This window comes from Anabas testudineus, chromosome 13, assembly GCF_900324465.2.
Source record: "Anabas testudineus chromosome 13, fAnaTes1.2, whole genome shotgun sequence".
Taxonomy (NCBI): Eukaryota; Metazoa; Chordata; class Actinopteri; order Anabantiformes; family Anabantidae; genus Anabas; species Anabas testudineus.
The window spans coordinates 1,682,265-1,705,276 of NC_046622.1; the positions used below are offsets into that span (position 1 = coordinate 1,682,265).

General features: G+C 39.4%; 1 protein-coding gene across 1 annotated transcript in view; it reads right to left on the reverse strand.

Moving 5' to 3' along the window:
* The window catches only part of si:cabz01090165.1 (LRR and FN3 domain-containing protein), a 181,429-nt gene extending 158,800 nt beyond the window's left edge, over positions 1-22,629 (reverse strand). Inside the window, exon 1 of the mRNA XM_026376628.1 lies at positions 22,601-22,629. The gene's annotated coding sequence lies outside the window, so the exon portion shown is untranslated. The remainder of the gene's footprint in view (positions 1-22,600) is intronic.
* Positions 22,630-23,012: the final 383 nt, after the last annotated feature.

Genomic DNA, 23,012 nt, shown 5'->3' on the forward strand with positions numbered 1-23,012 from the left:
TCATGGAAACACTCACACTGTGTGAAGTGTTTACTACTCCTCTTCAACAGAATGAGACTGTTGTCAGGTCCTTTGGATAAAAGCATCATGTGCAGTTCAGAGAGACGGACCTAATTCGTCTCTGCTCTGCCTCGTGGAGTGAAGAGACAAATTGAGGCTGAGCTCCAGTGATGAATACATGTCATGTCCAGGGGCTGCAAAGACCCACCTAATCTGCTTCAAGCCACACAAACAAGATACAGGATGCCAGTCTACAAGTCACCTCAGCTCAGGCCCAATTTAACTTATTGCAGCACGAACCTGGAGGGGGGAAAATTGAGCCTGTGAGATGTTCAAATCCTGAACCACATGGATTAAGTGGATCAGAAGTCTGCTGCCCTCCCTAAAGGAAGAAATCCCCTCCCAGCAGCGTTAACATCAACCTGTGATCTTCACTCCAATCCACAAATTACAGTAGTGTCAAAACGTATGTTTCTGCTGTTCAGGATTCTTTCTAAATGCCCTTAGTACGTTTAGTTCTTAAAGTGTCTAATTAAGACATAAATCTTTAGTTGATTATATACAAGTTCTGTAATGGATTTCAGACTCTTTAGAAAACACTGGATTTTAAAAAAATATTTATTATAAAACATTTTGTCTTTATTCTACTGTGAAGCATGGAGAACAATTTCTTCATAAAACAAATTTAATACAGTAAAATGGGAATTTTTAGAGTGAGAAGATGAAGACATGGAAGTAGTGTTCAGGCGCTGTATAGAATCATATTGAATCACCACTATGCTGCTATCTTAAAATAAATGCCGGTAAAATGTGAGGCCTTGAAGCGGTCGGATGTTTTTCACGTGATAAAAACCTTGAATCAACCAAACTGGTTTGACCCATTAGCTTTAAAACTGGTTTCCAGAATTCAGACACTCCCAGAGTTAACGCAGTTGAATGGTGTAAGACCAGCACAATATCTACATCACCTCACACTAAATACATGCATTAACCAAATCTGTGGTAACACTTGATGAAGGGAGCCCTGAATATCATGTGGTGATCTCTGCTGGAGACATGAGCTCCTGCAGTGAACCAGAACAGGCTGTAGTATAATGTGAGTACTCTTCTATTGTGTGTACTCAAGTAGTGCCTCTGTGATTTCCTGCCAGGCTGTTCAATACACCTCCTAACGTCCACTACGCCTCCACTGTTTATGACACTCACAGAATTGCAGACCTGACACTGCATCGAGAGAGCACCGTCTACAGCTCTGCTCACCTCCGTTCGGGCATTTTCTATTTCACTGTAATGACAACAGCAACATAGCAGTGTGGCATGAAGACGAAAACCCTTCTGAGCCATTAGGAGACAGACATAGACGGGATGGAGTGTTTACAGTGAGCTGGCCTCTTTCTGCTCTTCAGTTTCATCTGCCTCTCTCACACTTCACATACAGCATTTCTCTCAACACTGTCTGGGTTCCTCCATCACTCTTATCTGTTTACATCAGCGTCCTGTCTCTCATCGTTTATTTTGTCTCATCTTCATTCTGTCCTCTACGTCTGATGCTTTCTTCTCTTTAACACTCCATCTGTTTGTGTGCGTTAGGAGAAGCACGGCTCTGCTGCTCATGTACAACTCACTGCATTTTATTTGTGCTTTAAACAAACACACAAAGTCAGAGACTTAAAGAGGTCAATAGGAAGGTGGAAGTGAGCGGCCAAGTTGAAGCTGATACAGAGAACTGAAATGTCCAACTGTCCCTCGTTTGTGATCACGAGCTTCCTCTGAGCTGTGTTTCAGAGGTTTTAGGTTGTTAACAGAAATGAAGCCTGGACACCTGCAACAAAAAGAGAGCTGAGAGGAACAGGTTCAGGTTCTATCTTCATTAATCCAGCAGACGAGTCCAGGAGTTTATATTCACATTTGGCCGGCAGCCCCAGCCGTTCCTGAGCTAATTTAATAACTTTACATTTCATTTCAAAGTTCTACTCTAAAGATTAGCTACAACTTCAGACGTTCACCTGACCTATAAATTATGTGAGTAGGATCTCCTCATGAGCACTTGTAGAGATTCAGATAATAAAAACCAAAGCTATTCTGTAACCCTTTGTCATAAAGACATTAAGATGAATGGAATTTATCCATTTACCACCACCCCCACAGCCTGTACAGTGTCATCCATCCTGTATATTTAAAGTGGACAATTTCAGGGGGCTATTAGGATGAAGAGGCAGAGCCTGAATGCTAGTCAATCCTGATATTAAAGTAATTCATCATAGTATTGATGCTTCATTTTTGCCACATGCTGCACGCTGGGCCTTCACTTTCATGCTGCGTTCTAGAGAGTGTGTGAGAGACAAATGGAGTGTGTGTATGTGAATGTATCAATGTATAACAGACCATTTTCCAGGCCACATTAGCTCTCTCTCTTGTCACAGGCCCAATAATGAAAAAAGCCCAGCTTACAGTGAGCCAGCACTGTTGTTGCGACTGTGTAAAGTGCAGCTGATCAATAAGAGGCTGTGAATATTTTCCACTCATCTGTCGTGTTGTACAGAGCCATCGATCCGGGCTCAGCAACATGCCTCTAAAGATATGAAGACGAGGGAGGAGATGGATGTGAAGGCAGGCAGGTGGCTCTTCAAAGCGTCCTGGAATGCCAAAGAGTGAAACCCATTTCACCCCGCGCTTCGATCGGTGGATTGCTCACTTTACATGTTCGTGACAGCTGGGGAATGGGGGTGTGGGGGTGTCTATATTCCACGAAGAGAAGATAAACGAGAGCACGACGTCAAAATATCAGTGTTTTATGGAAACCAGGGAGATGAAAATTGGGACTGCAGCAGCTGGTGTGTGTGCAAACGTTTAACATTTCCATAACTGAAGTGTAGATATGAAAAAACTGAAAACAGGTCACAGGTTCAAACTTTGTGGTGTTAAAGACCCTAATAACAAGCAGGGTGAATGATTCTGTCCAAAAAAGAGGTTTTACAAGCTTCATGTCAAGACCTCCCTCAGAATGGACACATGTGGAGGTAGTTTAATGACATACGTCTAGAAGACAGCTACAAAATACGACTGAAACCTCACTGGGAGACTGTCCCCATTTACCCTGTAACAGCTGATGAATTACCATTACTGAAGATATATGTTGTACTTGATGCTCATGAGTTCTTTTAGTATTTTATTTCTTTATTCTCTGAGGAGTTCTGGCTTGGCTGGCTAGTGACAGTGTAATTTGTAAAATGCACCAAACAGGAGGTATGAAATTAAAAGATCAAAAACAGAACAGAAACCATTTTATGCAGAGACCTTGTGCAAATCGTGCATTAGTCTGGAACCTCAGGATTTTACCAAACATATTCACAACAAAGCAAAACTGACTGAAGTTTGAGCTGAAAATTGATTTAAGACTTTTCTTTCTCCACTTCTTTTTTTGGATGACAGGCGGAACGCCGTGAAATGAAGGCCGAAATTGCAGAAACAACAAATGACATTGAAATAGCAGAGGTAGATTCATACAGGATTAGTATCATCAGAGAGCTCCGTCTTTAGAAGAATGTGCAAGGTAATTTTCACTTTTACTTTACAAATTACAGACTTTGCAGATTTGTGGAAATCACTGGCAGTTTAAACACTTGTTACAAATCACTGCACGTCCTCTGGGGGGGAGTCAAGTTAAAACAAGTTCACTTGAAGTTAGAGACAGCAAATGTTGAAATTCTCGGGTTTTAACCAAGAGAAAGGACAAACGTAACAGGTGGTTTTGGAACACTGGAAACAATTATGAATTATTCATGTTCTCTAGAAGTGCTATTATAGGATGTGCTCCTTTAAATCACCTGGCCCCCACCTTAGCTGTGACGCATGTAAGAAAGCTTCTCTGGTCAGATGCTTGGCGTCAGTGAACTTCCTGTAGCGTTATTAAAGTTAGATCATGCTGATAAAAGTTGTCCTCTCTACCTCTCTTCTGCTCTTCCCAGAGACAAAGGGCTTATTTTTAGCTGAGTAAAGCCCATAGACACACAGTCTACACACAGTCACGCTTGATCGTGAGCACAGACTCTTTCACACAGACGTACACTGACAGCAGAAAGACAAACACAGTCAAAGATGTCATTATTCATACACATCCACAGCCATGCATGTCTTACATCAACACAGAGACATGGAGTCTTTTCTTTTCTCCACTCTTTTGGTGTTCATGACCTTTGAAGGACAAACAACTACAGTGATGAGGGAGAAAAGTTGAAAAGAGCTGAACGTATGCAGCAAAAAGAAACCTTCACCTTTCTGGGAGCTAGTTAAAGACAAATGAGGAAGAAGGTGGAATACACTGCATGGTTGTGAACTGAACAGGGCATACGTATACATTTGATTTCTCCATTATGAATGAAACATTTACTGTGTAAAAAGCTGGAAGGACAAAGTCAAGAAGGGAATAAAAAAACATTTTTATGAACAATCCAACGTACGATTTGTTCATTTACTTTCATCTTTATTTATCTACAATGAGCCAACACTACATTGGTGAACATCACCATTAAACAAGGAGAGATAACATGACTGACAAACAGAAAACAACCAACCATACAATAAGTTAAATAGCCACCACATTGTTCGTCATCATCAACGTGAGCTGTGCAGCCCGAGACCTCAGAGAACATCTGAGCACTAATCAAAAACCATGGTCGTTACAGGTGGAACATCATTATGGACATGTTAACATTAACATGTTGTCACTGTACTTACCTGACAGTGAGCTGAGAGTATTGTGGGACTCATTAAAAGTCTAATAATACCTATCAGCTTCATTAGATCAAGGGTCCTTAACCTTTTACAAGCAGGAAACTCTCTGAGCTACGCTCAGGCTCATTAAAACATATTACTTCTTCACAGCTGAATGGAAACCAAACAAGAAGGTCAAACTACCAAACACCTCATTAACAATCTGACATTTAAAAAAAAAAGTAAATAAATGCTCCTACATCGACAGCCAGACTCATTAAAAAAGCAATACTTGAGTTTAACTGTATTCGAAACAAAGGAGACCAAACTATAAAACCAGTTATCAGACTAAGAATAAACTAAATAGCTGTTGTTGCCATGATGGTGCAAACACTGCTGGAGCTGAAAAGACGGAGTAAATGAAACTCAATAGACTACAGTGGAAACAGGGTCAGTAAAAACTTCCTCTGGACACACTGGACTGTAGATTAGTGTTTAAAGTTAGGCTGTGATCACCAGTTTTTAACTGTGAGTGTTAACAAATTCACCTAAACAACAATGGGTGGACCGGTCAATTCCACTGCATTCCCACTGCAGATACTCACATGTTAATACCACATAGAAAGAGGTACACTCAGCTATGATACTTCACTAGATTAGTTACTAGCTGTGGTTTTAGTTTTTTAACCACTTTAGCTAAAATTTGTCCCAAATGTCACAGATGTAGAGAAAAATCTGAAAATAAACCAGGCGACATGAGAAAAAAACAAAAACAGAGCCATCACACAGACGCTCGACTTCCTTCATATCCATGAAATCCACGTTCTTTCCAACTCTACACTTACACTCAGAGTGGCTCCCTGACAAGTGGCCAATTCCAACCCCACCCTCCTGACTGACGTGTCCAGCACTTCAGATTTAGCCCACATGGGTAACCGTTTGGATATTGTTGTGTCAGAAAACATTTAGCCAGATGACTTTGACTTTTATCTACTCAACTTAATATCAGCCTCACAGCTTCCAGCCAAGATGCTGAATAAAGAAATGGATGTCTCACTTTCTCTTTCTCTTTCTTTCCCAGCATCTACGCTTCACTCCTGTGTGACTGGTCGTCCATATGAAATCATTGACTCTCCTCGTCGCTCTCTACTTCTGACTTTATTTAATTTCCTTTCCACTTTAAAATCAGTGGGGATATTTTCCATCTTTAAAGCAGAAATAATCCAGTTGAACCTGAGCTCTTCTAGTTCATCTTGTAATTGATTCATAGTGTTTTACGCATAAGTATGATTGATTTTGACATTTTAGTGCCCCGGGGAAAACTACCTGGTCCTTATCTGCCATCAAATCAAAATGAAATATGAATAATGCATAGAAAAACTAGAGAGAAGTACAATATCATTGGATTGAAGCCCGGGATATTATATTAATATATTAGAAGTCTCCATATAGATTCAATATAGCAGTAATATCTAAAGGACATTCAGTGCTGCAATTATGGGCATGACAGTGATGAATAAGGGGATGAGGCACAGTTGAGTACCATCTGTATGAGTGAAGTACCTCTAATCACAGTTCTGAATGTGCCCGCAGGTGAAACTCTGCCCTACAGGTAAGAGCCATTGTCAGTGTTACAACAGCTTCCATGCAACAGTTACCAACAGGGGGCTGCATTGTCTGAGCCCAGTGTCTTCACAGACAGACGGACATTTCTCTGAAGAATCTGCTTTGTCATTGTTGCTGCTGCACTGCAGTACTGTCTTTGACCTGCCTCGAGTTTTACACCTGGCAGTTTCTCTGAAGAGAACAGTGGACCCACTGACTTATTGGAATTTGAATCGTTAGCTTGGTTCAAAGGAGCAAAGTAAAAACTTCCCGGTGAATGATAACGAAAAGGATACAGAGTGACAACTGGCTGTCTCCACTTTTAACTCACCAGCGTCTGTAAATCTGCCAGTTACCAATGTGTGACCATTTCACAGATTTATCTTCCTCATCAATGTACTGTGTGCTCAAAATGCACGTTATCAGATTAATGTGGCCCGACTAAAATTCCTCCATCACTGACTTTCTTTAGCAGTAGCTGAGTTCATATTGATACCATTATTGTTCCAGGGTCTTTTTAGGTATAGTGATGATTTTGTGGAAAAAAGCAAATTAACTACTTGAGTTAAACTATTATATTATTGGTAAAGATGCTATAGAGAAAAATTAATTAGAACTGTCTGAAATCTTTCTGTCTGAAATGTGGAGGACTGTGAATACTCTTTGTATGACACAAAAACACAAACTAAAAATATTCACTTAATGTTCATCCTGCAGTACAGAAAACACTGTTTGTCTTGTGTGAAACTGAGATAACAAAAAGTGGGATAGGAAATGACCGGCGCAAACCGGCTGCAGATGGAGGTTGTGACATCAATAGGCGGGGAGGGAATGAGGTGTTGGTGTCGTCACAGCGGACCTCTGGTAGATAAATGGCTCTGGATTCTCTCATCACCATCATCAGAAACACATCTGCTTCTCATTGTCTCTGTGTTACATCATTCACCAGCTGCAGCAGGTCACTGCTCCGCTCTTCACACTGTCTGCACCCTGGATGTGCACTTACATCTGTCAAATGTACCTATTTCAGCCCGAGTGTGTGTGCACAGTGCAGGATACGTTCATATACAGTAAACAGTGGATGATGTGTGTAGCATCCATCTGTCAGTTTGATGCATTGTCCCAGCCTGCAGCAGTCTCCCCTTCACACGTCACGGGCTGTCGCTGTGAGACCGGGACTTTTTCAGCCAATTAGCTTAGAGCAAGACAGCAGTGAAGCAACCTGCTGTGTAAGCTGGTGCCATGTCTCTAAATGTCAGCGGCCACAATCAATGGCTGGGAGACAGCGAGTGGAAGGTGAGGAAACAGGTGACAAGTCACTGCACTGAAACATGTCATAATATTATTGAGTGAAATCTCACCGACGCACGTGTTTGGACAGCGTCAGATCACAACAGCTGAGTCCATTTACTTTCATTCAGAATCTTAGCTGTTATAAGATGTGGTGCTCCTGCCAGTCATTAAATTAATATGAACATGAACAACACACTGACAACGTCGTCAATGAATGCTGACTCTGTCTTTTCTCCATCCTCTCTGATCCCTTCAGATGAATCTGTTGTTGAGCATGAGAGTGGACAGTTGTTTGTCTATTAGCACCACTAATCACTCTGAGACACTCATGTCAATAAAACTCATTATATAAAATGAGCAGCTCACCAGCTGGGCACTGCCCTGCTTATCAGCACAGCCAGGTCCAATTCATCACTGCCGCATTTATAAAACATCATCATCTTTTTCAATCAGTGTTGACTGACCTGAGACTCATTACATGCAACGGATAATCTACTGAAAACTAGTAACTGTGTAGAAAAGCTGCTAATAACATGAGATTAAAACGGTTTGATCTGCACAGTTTTTATTCATTTTCCATTTTTAGGTTGATTGATGTCATTTCCTATCTCTCTATGCTTTAGCTGAACCTATACATCATTTCTTCTAACATAAGTTAGCTACTCAGTTTACAGTCACATTTGGTCATAAGTTATAACAGACAGTTTTATTTGCATTTACAAGCTGTTGTATCAGCTGCTTGAACTGTAGAAAACATAACAGACTTATTTTGGCTCTAAATTGTTTTTTCCACTTTAACATACTTTCGTCTCCAGGTTTGTATTTTGAGTGACCTGTGAACGGACCGACCAGGGACAAACTCCACACAGTGATTAGACAAGAGCCACCAGCCCACCTGCAAACTCAGCCGGGTGCTTACGTTTCCTACTTTCCACCTTTATTCTAGATTTTGGGGCATTTCATGAGATTATAACAGAAATAATGAAGTGCAGGTTTGTTCATTTTTATGCTCTCAGTGTCAGTGTTTGTATAATTACTACATAACACTGACGCTGTGTCAGACTAACCACTAACTAACTGTGATTAACTTGAACATGTAATTTCACTGCCAATTAAAATGTTTTCGGTCCATCCCCTACTACAGTGCTAGTACTCCAGCAGTACCTTACACACACGCACTTATCCTAACATGTCAAAGTATAAGAAGAAGAGTGTTTTCATTTTAGCAGAGTGTGATATCTTTGAGCACTAGTTGAACAGGAGAGAAAAAGTTGGGTATTTTTTTAGCAAAGTATTTAAACTAAGTCGTTAATGAGTGAAGTTTTTCGAGCCATTTTTCCATCCATAGCGATACGCTCTTTACACTCGGACTGCTGTCTCAGTCCCCGTTTATTTTGATTGCAGGTGTTCTGCTTTAGGAAGTCACGCTGCATCAGAGACTCATTAGAAAATCAGCAGCTGAGCAACAAAAATGTGAAATGTAAATTAAAGTGACACCAATGATGTTTGTTCAAATGTGGTTGTGTCCAAAAGAAATGACTTTGAATCATAAATGTTTATTCCTGCTGTATTAAAAATGTATTTTTCCATGTAGTATCCAAAATTGAATGTTTCCACATTTCCAGGCTGAAAAACAGACGGATCGTATCGAACCATCCACCAGCTCGACCAGTTCACTAATTAGACTAATACGTCCATGTTGTGTGTGGCAGCTGCACTGTGCTGAGGTGTGTGTCTGTTGTGGTATTTTTGTGTAGCTGTCATATGTCAGTGTCCTGATGCCAGATGTGTCAGTTAGTGTTTAAAGCCTATTAACAGTGTCAGACGTGATGAGCAACAGCTGGACCAACAGTGAAGCTGACAGCATGTTGCTTTCAGCTAGAGACTCAAATCTGTATGTGTCACTGTTAGTGTGCTCTTCCTAACAGCCATGTTAGCTTTTAGTCCGATGTTCTATTGATCCGTGTAAGCCAATAGTTATTTAGTTTGTTGCTACCTAACCCTACAACAGGGAGGTCAAAGGTCAGGGTCAGCTGCAGGAAACACTCTTGGTGGTTTCCTATATACATGAAACTGTCAGTAACATACAGCTTTAATTTGAATGCCAGTTTTGCATTGATCAGTAAGTCAAGAAATCAATTGACCTATTGATGACAAGAACATAAATACTGATGTTAAGGTCGTCTGTAGGTCACAGGAATCATTACTGTACATGGGCAAAGGAGGAAATCAGTGATCACTGCTTAACCTGAAACAGGTTGTAGTCATGCGAAGCTGAGGTGACCTCCAATGGGAAGCTGCAACTTTAAAATCAAAAATCTATTTTCATAGCCCTTTTCACATGTATGTAAATCTGTGATACTTTACTTTTAACATGGAATAATTTCTAGGCTTTAGTAAAACTGTGAAAGGGCTGTTGATCCTCATCTAAAAAAATGTGTTTCAGTCCGATACTTCAGTGCTTTAGTCAGAGAAAACTATGGATGGCTAAAGATTTATGTATACATTACAGCTAACTGAGTTGAAAATGATTGAGTCCCTCCGAGATGGAGCCACACTGAGCAGGAATCTTTCTCAGCTGAAGAGGCTCCAGCAGAAATTTGACCTAGTGTGGTAGCTAGCTACCATCGTCTGGCAGCTAGCTGTCAGCTGGGTCAATACTTGGCTGTGGTTCTCTGTCTGCAGTGCAGAGGCTGCCTGCCACCATTACTGCTATTCAAAGGCTGCATTCACTCCCATTGTCTTTTTATAGGCCAAGACACTGTCGTGTCCTACTGTGTCTCTCTAGACTCCTCTAACTAGGAGTTAGAGGAGTTTATCTTTCACTCTTCACTTTATCTGCCTTCTTCTTCCTCCATCCCATTACGTCTGGGCAAAATATTTCCTTTTGCTTGTTTACTGTACGTTGGCCTTGTTAAAACAATCAATATTTCTGCACAGCTTAATTCATCACAGCCTGCAGCTGATCAGCATCTGATCAGGTCTTTGTTTTTCAGGAGTGACCTCTGAGTCATGAGTAGTTCCTGCACAGATGATACCTTTAATAAAAAGGTAGAAAAGTTAGAAACCATCCGTCCTTGTTGCAGCCCATTTTGTCTCTGCCCTCTGCTGCTGCCCAGTGATCTCGTGATCTCCAGGTCAGGCACAGTTCATCTGAAACAAGCATAACGAAACAGTGGCCTTTTCTTCTAATGAATGTCTTCGTCGGTTATAAGCCACAGGTTGGTCCATGGGCAGGCTGAGAGTTTGAGTGCTAGTGTGAATGACAGTCAGTCCATATGACGACACTTTTAATCATACAAACTGATCTTTCTGCTGGTTCTTTACCGTAGTCACAGCTGAGGCGTTGTGTTGACCAAATCAGTTTGCCTATAAGTTGGACCTCTTTTCTTCCCAGTGTCCAATCTTCTCTTGTACTGTTCTCAATCAAGCAAACAAAGTGTCTCTGAAATTAATTTGTGGTCAAGCTCAGCTGATTTTGTCTCTCCACAGAGGAAATCCTGGCACTGTTCCTGTTCTCATTGCTCCTCCTAATGACAACAATTTGCTGCTCCTCTGCTCTGATGCCCTGCACCGTTTAATCCCCAAACATCTGAGCCTCTGCCTAATGATTACTAATTCTCTCCTACTGTAACAGACAGGGGGTGATGTGGGTTGGGTTTCTATTGTTTCTATTTTTAACCTGTGATTGTTGTTCTCATTCTGTTTTCTATGTGAAGCACTTTGTAACACGTTTAGTAGTAACGGGGGACCAGGAAATATGTGCACAGCTGAGAACTACAAGTATGTTGACATTTTAAGAACAAGGTCCAGGCACATAAGCAGCAGAAGCATCAGATCATCAGACAGTTTACACATCACTAATCATTTACTCCAATAAACAACAACAACAAAAAAAAAAAAGAAATGCCGAACTGTCAAAGCCCTGAAAGGCCAGAGCTCTGAGACATGTTCTGGCCTTTCTATAAAACTGAAGTTCACTTTCATGTGAGGTTCTTTTTGTCCCCTGATGGCTAATCGAGTTGTAATCAGGGTTCTACAGTGTGAGCATATTCTCACATTTTCAGGTGAAAATGATTTGATTCTGAAAAATAGCTTGGGTGCATTAGAGTGAGAGAATCTGATTTCCTGGTTTGTCAAGTCCATACTGTCTAATAGCTACTGTATGAGCAAGCAATAATTAAAATGACCATTTAGTTGACACTGTGTCTGAAAACTGAAGAAAATCTTTAGAAATTTGTGGCATTGTTTAGATTTGCCTTTAGGGTGCAACACACCAAGCTGATGATTGACTGTCAGTGTCCACACTGTTGGCAGTAGCCAGACACCTGTCGGCAGCTCTTTAGCAGATTCAGCAGCACACTGATCAGTGAGAGAGAGAAGACAGCACCAAGTGCAGTTTGTGTATCTGCAGTTCAAGGTGTTCTTCTGTTTCCCCTTTTAAAATGACAAATTCAGACTATCACCACCTGCTGGTCTGGTAAGAGCTATTATTTGTGCCTACATGAAAACCACAAGAGGAGGTGCACCGGTTGGTCTCAGACACTCAGTTTCTTTGATGTTATTACACTTAAACATCATGAAGCAACGGCAGCGACAGTGGACTTAAATACAAAGCTGACAAGTTAAGGTAACAACAGCTAATAGTGGAGGTAGTGCAAATAAATACACAGTATGTTATTTTAATTAACCAACTTCCATAGAGGTTTAAGACATCACTCATAAAATGCTCCAATGATTCTTACATTACTCAGTACAGTCAGACAGAGCCATTGTTTTAAAAAAAATGCTAAAATGCTTTTCTGATTTGTTCTGATTTTAACATGCTAGTTCTGGCAACAGAAATACACACTACACACTACTACTAGAAGGTTTCCATCTGCCACAGCTTGGCAACAAATCTAGGGAAACAAAAGACGCGATAAGAAATATGAGTCCAGAGGAAATCTGGACCGTCTTGTACATGTACTGTAAGCAGATGTGGGCATAAAACAAAGAACGAGTGAGAGAAAAGTCCAAGAAATGAAGTGTTTGTGTTGCTTTTGAGCGTGTGTTCTTCTTTCACTGAATGTATTGTGTGTGTGTGTGTGTGTCACAGTAGTGTCACAGTATAACAGCCTATCAGAGTTAAATGTGAAACACGGCTGTGTAAATGTGCTGAAAGATAGAAATGATGAAAGCAGCTATCAGCAGGCAGAGAGACCACAATTACCTCCCCGCTCCAACCTCACCCTGGTGCTGAATGTCTGATTCGCTGACTGTTTCACTGGCTGACTAAATGACAGGCTGAATGTGACCTCACCTCAGTCGCTACACAGCAGATGACACATTCTGTGTTCATACATCCACAGTTACCTGTCTTCTCTAGTTTTCATGTTGTTACTCATTCAATGAATAAATACGTATGGGGAAAACACGGATCATGAGTTCTGTTGAAATAAATACAAATGTTGGGAATAAATTTCTAACTCATATGGTTTCACTGTAATGACAGAGCAACGACTGGGTACAGCACATTAGTATCGACCACCTTTTCACAAAACAACCTAATTCAATATGCAAACTGAAATCGCACATACAATACAATGAACACGAGAGTTCATGGACATCAACACATACTGAACATCTGTAGCTAGTTAGCAAATTATTCTCTACTCAGACAATGAGCTCTCGCTCGGTGGCAAATGTAACATGACTCAACAGAATAAAGGTTATATACTGTACCAGCAGCAAAGAGCTAGAAAAAGACAAGAGAGTTCAAAAGTAACAAAAGATCAAACAATAAGAACAACAAACTTAATCATGAAATTAAATCTGACATTTAAAAATGTTAAGCAGTCTGAGAATGAAAAGGAATACTGACATTTATGATAACTATTATGATGAATAAATAAAAGCAGAGACTGCATAAATAAAAACGATTTGACTAAAAGTGCTCCATCAGTGCCTCATAAGGTCAATCTGACTCAACTGTTACATGTAAAATGCATTAATAGCTGATGTGCAGATGGTTTTTAAAAAGGCTCAGCACTGTCCCTCATCAAAGCACAGTGGTGCATTAGTGGCTCGGTTTCTGTTTTTCAGTCGCCTCATGTTTCTCCACGCTGCAGTGATGCGAACACAAGAACAGGCTCAGGAATTCTGTTGAGATTCCTATTAGAGATCCGGTGAAATTAACACGCAGTGTGCATCCTTCTGTTTTACCGAAGCGTGTTAGAAGCACAGATTTTAAAAATGGACAAAGTTGACGTGAAAGGATTCTACTGTCGTACATTTGAACACGTGACTTCACTTTCTTCACTTAATGCCAACTACTGTTTTTATTCTTTGCTCAAAGACCCAGGTGACAGTTTTATTTTGCTTCCACAGTCCAAAACTAATGATTAAACTAACCAAAACTAAAATCTAATTTATAAGTGCATAGCCTTTGTTGCCATGGTGACTGTATTTTAGTGGTGCTACAACTACAAACCACCAGTTTTACCAGTTTCTCTGTCAATTATTTCCTATAATATGGCTGATTGGCTTAAAACTGATAAAATGTGTAATAAATAACCATTACAACCTCCAAGTGACACTCGTTTACTTGGTTACTTGCCTATTTCTGACCAACAGTTCAGAACTACTGTAAAATTCTGTTCGATTATGATGTTATTAACAAGTCCAGCTGTGAACATTTTCTCTTACTCTGATGACTCAGCTGATTAACCTGCAGAACTCACTAACCACACTACAAGAACCCCAATTAGCACAAAACTGCAGTCTCAAAAGTAACAATACATCAGGGTTCATAAATCAAACACATCACAGTTGTCAGTTCAACAAAGACAACATTATGTTTTGCAGAGAAAATATTTTATTAGCTTTTTTTATTGGATTGTTTTCTGCAAATATGCAAAATAGGAAAACTATCACAGCACCTGCACTTACACAACTTCACCTATTTAAACACCCTTAACACCATGAGCCATTAAACTGTTATCCATATTCAACAAGCTGCTGTGGAAATTGTGCATTTTTGTTGGGAGAAAATGACGGGACTCATTACAATTAGCTCAGAGATAATATTTTGAAACAGCACAGAAGCCATTGTGATTCACAATCCTTCCTAATCCGAAACCTCCCGACAGCAACAGTACGTGCCAGGCCAGCCTTTTATTTCTGTCCAATAATAAATGGACCAACAGCACTGCTGTCCCAGAAGCCCCAGCAGTTGCCATGGTAGTTAATAAGGTTTGTTAAGATCAAAGGAATAAAGAAGATCGTTGACTCTCCAGGGAAGACGAGTGGAGCCCAGAGGAATGCAATTAAGGCAGAAGCAGGAATCCTCCACATACCTGATGTTACACTAACAAGTGTGGATGCAACTACAGGACACAAAGCAGCTTCTGAAAGCACAAACAGTATCTCTTTGCAAGATTGTGTGTGTGTGTGTGTGTGTGTGTGTGTGTGTGTGTGTGTGTGTGTGTGTGCAAGCTTTAGAGAGAAGGGGAGAAAGAATTTAGCAAAACATTTCTGAATGCAGAAGACAGCATGTTGTGTATGTTTCTGAAAATTAAGCTCCAACATGTGTACATTAGAGAATAGCAGGTGTGTGTGTGTGTGTGTGTGTGTGTGTGTGTGTGTGTGTGTGTGTGTTAAAAGCAATGGGTGGGCTTGGTGAAAGATGAAACAGATAATGGGTGCTCACTGAAGGCAAAAAGCTCACCTCTAATAACACAGGCGGATGGTTACAATTACTATAATCACTAATAGATTTAGTGTAACTGCCATTTTAATGTGATTTTTTATGATTTGCAGAAATAACTTTGAAGCAGAGTGAGCACATTTAATTTAATTACATGCAGAGTATTACTGAGACAGAATACAGAGAATTATTGGTTTCTGTGCAGGTTCGGAGGCAGCAGGGATGACGCTTAGAAGACATGTTTGCTAAACAGGGAAAACTGTGTTCTGCGGTCTATGTTCGGTGTCTCCTGGTATTATTAATAAAGAAATACCAATACAGAAATTTAGTTTCCATTACATTTTAAACTAGAGATTATGTAATAATTAAACATAAAATTAATATAACCTTAATTAAGCTAAATTTTTAATCCCATAATAAATTTAAGTGTTATTTAAAAAGTAGATTTTTGTTCCTGACTTTTCCAAATATAGAATAATTCCACCTTCTCATATATAAAAAAATATTTCTAATGAAACAATATATTCAAACAATAATAAACTGTATATACTGTACTTCAGCTGGCCTAAAGTGCAGCTGATTTCAGAAACCCAGGAGTTTAGAATTAAGCTGTAATTAAAAGAAAACTAATAACTAGACTGTTCCCTGCCAAGTGAGATCAGAACGTAGAGCTAGAAAAGTCTGTTTCACCACCATTTGGATCCTTAATGCAGTGCCCTGTTAATGCTGGCAGAGCACTATAGTCACACTGGCACATAGGATGAGTCATATTAATTCACTGCTCATGTCCCATCAACACCACGGAGTAGTCCTTTTAATCTCCCACATCCTCACTGTCATTCCACCGATCATCACTCTACTGCTTCCAGTCCAATCTGACCCTGAGGTAAACCCCTGCTACTCTCATCCTGTTGTTTCTTGTCACTATACTTTGTCACTTTACCTCCTTAATTTAAAACTCGTCTGCTGGGTTCTGTTATGAAAACCCATTGTGGGCTGGAGAGATTCTTATTAAATAGGCAAAAACTCATATCCAAACAAAGCGGGTCATTTGTCAGTGTCAAAAATAAATTGCAGCAAAACTGTTTATGACCACGTTTATGTCTCATTATGTTTTGGCTACTGTTAGTATTTGGCTAAAGTGAGAGAAATGGTTAATACAAGACATAACTACTGTACGGGTACAGAGGCAAACAGTTGAAATTGCAAAACAACTGCCTCTTGTAGCATCAGGAGCCAAAATGAAGGCTGGTGTAAGAAATTCGCCCTAAATAGTCAAACGCACAAAGTCACCTGGGTTAAGGTTAGGCACCAAATCAACATGGTTAGGGTTAGTAAAAATGTTGAACACTAGTCACTGTTGTTCGGTCTTTCACAATTTCACCTCTCACCTACAAATGCTACAATCTAGGTCTCCAGTGGTCCACATTATCAGCTCTACTAGCTGAGCAACAACAACAGCACGGCTACAACAACAACAACAATAAAAAAAACAATGAAAGCTGCAGTCAGAGAGCAAACGGCACAGACCTGAAGGCCACACATACAGCAGTCACAGAGAGTAGTGGTGTGGTTTCATGTTTAAAAGGATAAGAGACATTATAAGACTAAAATTTAATGTTGCCATCACCTTAATGGAATTCAAGAAAAGGCTGAAGTCAGGTTCTATTAGCGACTGTGAGTCACTTGTAGCTCGTGTCACTTCCTCTGCCTCTGCTGAGCATGAACCACTTTAATTAGTAATTAATTATTTCCTGTCATTGAAACAAGGTTTGCAACCATCTCAAACCTACACACACATGCACACTTGTACACTATGAGGTAAGTTAAGTATACAATAAGGTTCCTCATGAGGTTTTAATGTTTTTAAGGAGAAAATTCAATCTATTTACATCAGAAATACTACCGACATATGTTCTAAATTGTTTTCTGATAAAACCTTCAAGACAATATCACCTTCTCATCTGTGCTAACAAGCCCCCAACAAATCTGTTTGTACACAGTTGAAAATATGCATATTTATAACACGTAGTAGTAGTTTGAAATGTAAACACTGAAGTCATGGCAAAGGCATTGTGATTCCCATGGGAGGGGATGTTAATATAGGCACAGAGAAGGACAGATTGACAGTCCCACTGGCAGAATGACAAGAACGAATGGAGAAAGACAAAAGAGTGGCAGGAAGTGAGAGAGAAACCAGAGGTGGTGTGACACAGCAGTGGACACTGTGTGTGTGTGTGTGTGTTGCCTGTTTGGAAAGCTTAACAGGATAATTGGTGTCAGAGTCCAGCTGAAGAGACTGTCATCACTTGGCTCTGCAGTCTGATGGACTGTCGCTGGGAACTAGGGTGAACAAAGACCACCTTGAGATAGACTTGAATATTAATAGTCAGAACCTGGACAATCATTAAATCAGGAAATTAGGACTGTCTTCAGTCAGGCTCTCTTGTTCTCTGATTGATAAACCCATTGTACACGTTACCATACCATATCATACAGACAGCTGGTCTGTTGGGGACTAGCTGGTGGATGCTGGGACTAGCAAAGTCACCTCGTCCACTTTGATGCCATTTAGAGACTTCACAGACAGAACTGACTACAACTAGTCTTACTTTAGTTGGTAGCACAAAGCGAGGGCCATAATTCATTCAGACTGGTAGTACCTTGAAAATACACTGGATATAAAGGCTAGGGCTGGAGAGTGGCGTTCCTTGTCAGAGGCTACGCCATGACCTGATAAACTGTGACAGGTCAAAACATGATTTAACAATAATATTGAAAAACCTTTTAAAGTATGTGCAGCTCAAGACATGTTTGGAAGGTGAGCTTTGCGCAGGGATTGGACAATACAGCAAACTTTGAGAAGTTAAAATAAATCCCCTGGAATCTATTCAAGAGAACAGCACTGGGACTCTTCTACAGGAACTCATTCAAAAATGTTATGAACCAAGACACATGAAGTTTTCTTTCAAGTCGTTACAAAAAAAGCATCTGTGTAGTCTCAGAACAACACAGATCCTTCTTTTAAATTGTTGATACAAACTGATCAGTTGCAAGATCTTTACCTATACTATAACTTTCTGATCATAATAAAAACATTATCTTCATCCATAGTTTTGATTACTGTAGCATCCAAGTAAAACAGAGATGGTTATTAAACAGCTTTTTAAATAGGAGAAATACAGAAGTGGACAAAATTGTTGGCAACAAATCCAAAATGGTGACTAAAATAAAAGGAAACTGACACCGACACTGCCTGTCAGTCATAATAATAAATACAATTTTAAGATTAACTAATGGAAATCAGACTTTGCTTTTGAGTTGAGTTTATACAGAAGTGTTTGAAAAGAAAGAAAGCGAAGGACGGAGTTGTCTTGTTCACAGATGCAAAACGTTAATGACATGCACAGATGCATGTTATTAACTTTGTGTCTCCTCTCTCCTGTAGTTGTGTTTCCTCCTCTCTGTCTCCCTCTCCCTGTTCTCCTCTGCAGGTATCCTCCTCCTTGGAGCTGTATATCTCCAGAGTCCAGTTACTGGTCCTACTGACCTGTTCAGTCTTTTTGCTGCATGCTGTTCTTTTCTCTTTGTAACCTTTGGCGCTATACAAATAAAATTGATTTGAATAATAAAAAAAGAAACTACCTACTGTAAAACATGGAGGAGGCTTGGTTATCTTCTGGGGCTGCTTTGCTGCATGTGGCACAGGTTTTCTTTAAATCTGTGCAGGGTCACAATGAAATCTCAAGACTATCAAGGCATTCTGGAGCAAAATGTGCTGCACAGTGTTATAATGACCCAAAACTCAGCTAAAAACACCCGAGAATGCCTGAGAAAAAAATCATTGGATGATTCTCAAGATGGCTTGTATGAGTCCTGATCTAAATCACATTGAACATCTGTGGAAATGCAGTCCAGACAGTTACAGAAATCGGTTGATTGAAGTACTTGCCTCAAAAGGTTGTGCAAAATGTAAAAATATTAAGTTAAAGGTACCAGGCCTGTCCAGGCTTCTGTGAACCACTAGTCAAAAGCAATGTCTGATTTTAAAGAGTTAATTTTAAGTACATTTTTATTTATTATTACTTTTATCAGTTTTAAGTTATTTCAGTGATCAGTGTGGGTTTTTCTTTCTTCAACAGAAGGGTATCAACAATTTTTCGATAAGCAGTTACTGCATAGCTAATGTATGATGAGAAAGGTTTGTCAATTGCCCGATTAATGATCATTTCATTTCTATTATTTGGTAATTGATACATTACTGTCATCAATAAGGGTATGTATAAATCAACTTCTCCAAGGCACCAGCAGAGTCAAATGTGGCATTTACATATTGGTGCAATGGAGCATCATATAATCCATCTGTTTTCTGCTTAACTCGCTCCCTCTGGTCCTACTAAGCAACCTAACAGCGAATTAATTGTCTTTCTTCAGTGTTGCATCTCTAATAAAGATGTTCAAGAACCAAAAAACTCTTTCTGCATGTATTTGCTTATGCAGGGCTAGTTTTCAGCTATTGTCTTCCAATACTGATCAGAAGAACATGAACTGTGAATAGTAGCGATGCTGCAGTTAGAAGTCTGGTAACATGGAATTGCAAAAAATATATTAGCATAATGACTCAGAGGATGTATTCATTTACACACAGACAAAAAAATAAATATATATAGATCGCTAAATTGCAAAGTAAACAAAGAAACTTCCCATTTCCATAACTTCATGGCAGAAGACTAAAGACATATATCAATATGCAAGACGTCTATATGAACTCACCCCTACCCCCTAAGTATATGGGCTCCTACAAACTTGTCATTTTACTCGAGACTCTGTCATGCATCCACATTATTCAGGTAGAAGCCACATAAACAAGAAATTAAAACTATTGAATTCCCCAGTTGCAGCAGCTTGAACTGAGATTACCGAGACTGATTTAATTATGACAGCAGCTCTAGTCACTTTACGACCGTTGCAGAAGCTGCTTTACAAACAGAGTGTGTTATTCCACGTTTTCTTTTCCTTTCATTTTTATATACAGTAAAAAAATAACTAAAATAATTTTAGAAAGTACTACAATTGTATTGTGATTTTCTGGTGAAAGGTATTTCACATCTCAGTCACATTTACATGTACAGCATTCTTGAGTCACTGCAGCTGCTACTTCTACATTATCGTATTAATTACAGACATTAACCAGTAGAATACTAGGACATATTTGCAAGTTGTATTAAGTGTATTATGCATAAACATGCATAAAGTATATGGGCTCTTACAAACTTCACACAGTCAAGTGCAAAAGGATGGCAAAGAAAACCAGGGACGACATGTGGAGGGCAGTACAACTATCTCTTACTGTCATAAAAAGCTCTTTGGAACTTTTATAGCTAAAGAGAGCAGAGGAGAAGGTGAGCTAAAGGACTTTGTGATCTCTCACTTCATCCTGCCATTTTCTTTAAAAGCAAAGCAGTTGTGTTTTACTTTGGACTTTTTATAGTTAGTGCAGGGTCACGGTCCTCTGAAAAGGAAAAAGGAACAACTTGGTGATAAATGACAAGTCATCAAACACCAAGGAGATCACTTCATTCACAGAGTAAGAAGCTGGTTTCCTGAACCTAGTGTAACTGAATTCATGAAGGAGGTTTAACCAATAAAACTAAAGCCAGAAAATTGATAGGTACGTAAAACACAGTGTCAGCAGCTGAGCTTAAACACAGCTGTAATGAGCATCAGTGAAGCAAAGCGATGCAAAATAACTGCCATTACTGATCTGGGGGCATTTCTGTGTGACCCATGGTGACGGTTCTTTAGGCACAGAGGTTTGTAATCCTTCAGTGTGGAGAGAAGGACATTACTGGATTTAATTTCACTGCAACAATCTAATGGCTTTTAGTTCTGGGTATTAGATTAGCACAATACTCATATTTACACTACTCATATTCTGTAATGATAAAATGTGAGTATCTTTCAAGCAGGGAAAAAAAAGTTAAAGCTTGTGTTAAAGCTTTTAATTCAATGCTCATTCAATTGATTAATTTTCCTCCTGGGGTTAAATTAAGCTTTGTTATCTTTAAGCCATAATTAAAGATGGATTATTACTTTTGTAATTGAACACTGTCGTAAATGAAAATCTGCTTTTAATTTTAAATAAATGCTGAGAAAGATGTTTGAGTGTTTCTCTGATGAACGTCTGACCACTGCTTTTAACAGACTTATGAGTTTAAACGTGCATTTCCAGGTTTGTGATAGACTTCATGTCCTTGCTCTTGTAAAAGCAGATGAGACAGTAGCTCATCGATAATAAACACAATAATCACAGTCATAACCGTGGGACCATATGTAGACAGATGTGTCTGACATGCCTGAGTTACAGTGTAGGTGAGAGCGACACAGCAGAATGAGACTCTGGCATTGTACAGATACACAGATGGACGACTAGTTTCACTGCTTCAACAGATGAATGTGATTAAGTAAAGTAAATTCATATTTAACTTTGCAGATTTCTTTTTTCTTTTTCATTACAGCCTTGTTAATCTCTGCATAAAACATAGAAAAACTGCAGGACAAAGTGATCCCATGTCTGTTTTATGAATCTGAATCAATTCAAAGTTTCAAGCTCTACTGTCCATTGCTGCTTCATAATGTTTAAACTCAGACTTGATTAGCTCATGTTGTACTTTGAGAGAAACAGAATTCAGTTAAAAATAAATTAGAAAATAAAGAAATGAAAAATAAAATTGTTTAAAATGTTTGAATCCCACATAATGTGGAGGATCCATGGTGATCAGATAGAGGATGATCCCACTTCCAGATAATGTCCACTCTCATCTGATAGTGAGTGGATGCCCATTATTCATAAACATATCGGTCTGGCAGTGGTAGATAAGCGGTAGTTGTGTGCTGTGTCTTTCAGGGTTAAACACAACACACTCTTGTTTTAACTGAAAAATTCCCTTTGAGTTAATCTGACATTGCTGATGCTGGAGCCCTGATTCATCTCCTCATTACCTGCCACCAAACAAACAATCATGTGTTTATTAAACATTAAACCATGTGATCGAATCCATCCTGAGGTATATTAATCCTATTCGCTTAGTCCACAGTCCATCTGTCGAAAACATTTCCCCATTGACCCAGATCTCCATCCACTGTGCCCAAAGCCAGAACATGTGTCAGAGATTTCTCACAGTTCAAATTAAGTTCAGTACGTGATACATTGCCACTGATTTAAAGGTTCCAGTTTCCACATGTCTGTGTCTTTGTTGGTTAAAAAGACTTCAGTTTCAAAATTGAGAGGTGATCACTTACCTGTGTGTCATCTGGTCACCAGGTCACTCCTTCCCAACACCTGGAAGAGCAGTCAAATTGACAAATGGTTAATATTTTATAGCTTTTGTTTTAAATAAAATACTGTAACAGCATATTATTATTTGACTTCAGGTGCAGGAATAAGAGAGAAATGTATCCGGTCTCACGAGAATCCGCTGCACTCTTAACAGGAAAAAGGTTTCACAAATCCGTAATAGAAAGACGTGAAAGTCTAGAATATTAAACTACTAATTTTATACGTTTCAAATTTGTCAATGATTTTCTCCCATTACTTTCTGATGTGTTTGATCCTGAGGCTCGGTTCCTCCTTAAGACAAATCTTTACAAATAAAGTAGAAGATAGATCATATATAAAAAGAAGTGCTGCAGTTTTTGCTAATCAGCCCTATCA